Raw genomic sequence first — 1834 nt, forward strand, 5'->3', positions numbered from 1 at the left:
TGAAGAGTGATTTTGAGTCCAAGAAATCCTGAGAAACTTTAAGAAAAATTCTAGCTTTAAAGTTGAAACCAGAGGCATTCATTTATCCATTGCTGTTTTAGAGCAAAGACTGATCAGTATTAAAAGCCATGATGTTAACTTTTTAGGATCGAACAAGGAATATGCAATGTTTGAGATATATGTTGAAATTCCGTACCTTAGATAGCGTCCACCTTGTAATATGTAAATTATGATCAAGCATTTGTAAAGAATATAAGTAGTACTGAACAACTACGGTGTAGACACTGTAGGCAGTTATGACAATCTCTACATGTCAGTGAAAGTTAGTCATTTGAATATTCAAGAGATCAATAGCTAGTGCCAGATTATGAAGATAGGTGTAGAACCGTACTGCTTCCAAGATATTTCAATGGTGTCGGTAGTTTCTAGCACCTGTGGGAATATAATTAATTGCATGCAAATTTTCACTTGATAGGTCAGTGCTGTACATTTCATGGCAGTGCCAAAAGAAAAGTGTTTATTTCATGTTCAAGTGAAAAAACAGAGAATATTCCATGGATTGCCGCTTGCCACTTCAGCAGGCTTACACTACTAGCATGTGCATTTTGACTTGAGATCAGCCAGATGATGTATATTTCATGATATTGTATCAAAGAAAAACGTTTATTTCATATTCAAGTAAGGTTTGTGGATTATGCTATGAAATGCCACTTGCAAGACTGTAAAAATGTCCATTTTGTTTTAACATTTATTTTTAAGTCACAAAATTATTTTGTAAATCCTGTCTTTTTTGGAAAATGAATTGTTACTTGAATGTTTTGCCGTGATAATGCTGTATATTTCTTGGATGTAAATTTACACGTGTATATTTTTATCAAGTTAATTTAAACCAATAATTTTCAATATGTGTTTCCATGACAAATAATCTCTTTGGTGTGATAATCATATTTTATAATTTGTAAATAACACAGTTACTCTACCCCGAGAGTCACCAAGGTAAATATATTTTCATTTGTGATTTTCCTAAAATTAACACGGGGGGAATTTTCTTGAAATTTTGTAAGTGCATTGTGATTCTTTACAGAATGTCATTTGTACTTTCAACCAAGCAGGTGGTCGCAGAGATGCTGCGTAATTACTTCTGCTTTTTTATCAGTAATTGTCTTTTTTTTACAAAACATTTGAATGAGGAAATAGGGACAGACTTTTAACACCGGTGATTTTAATCAAAGAAGATATAACTGCACTCGCGCCATCAACGTGATGGTATAATGAATAATCAAGCTGCATTTTGATTCTAACATTGAATTTGAATGAGTCTTACAAAGTTTGAGTCCATATCGTTAACATTCTGTCAGAGCAAAGAATATTTTGTGGTAGTAGAAATGGAAAAAAAGAGATGAAATTTTGAAAAACATAAAAATTTTGCAAAAAGATATGAAATGCCAAAGCGGTTGACAATCAACAAGTTTAACAAAGTACTTCCTGATACCTGTACTGCTCCAATGAAGTTTGGATTTGCTTTTTGAACTTATTTTCAGGATGCATTGGCTGGCCTGACTTTTTCCATCTATAGGTACGAAGTTTGCGCAGTAAGATTTATCATACTCATTGTTTATAATTATCCTACTTTTCATTGCCGTATCCAACGTTTTGTTTATGATCACTTCATATTTTACGAACAACATTCTGGTGGATACAGAGTACAGTCATTTGTCAGTAGAAATGGGTCTTGGCTCCAATGGCCAAGCAGTGATGTAACTGCTTGAAAATCTAAAAATAATATCACTGTACACAATGTTAGAACCACATATAAATGTGTATGTCAAGCCAA

This window comes from Ptychodera flava, chromosome 20 (assembly GCF_041260155.1).
Source record: "Ptychodera flava strain L36383 chromosome 20, AS_Pfla_20210202, whole genome shotgun sequence".
Lineage (NCBI taxonomy): Eukaryota > Metazoa > Hemichordata > Enteropneusta > Ptychoderidae > Ptychodera > Ptychodera flava.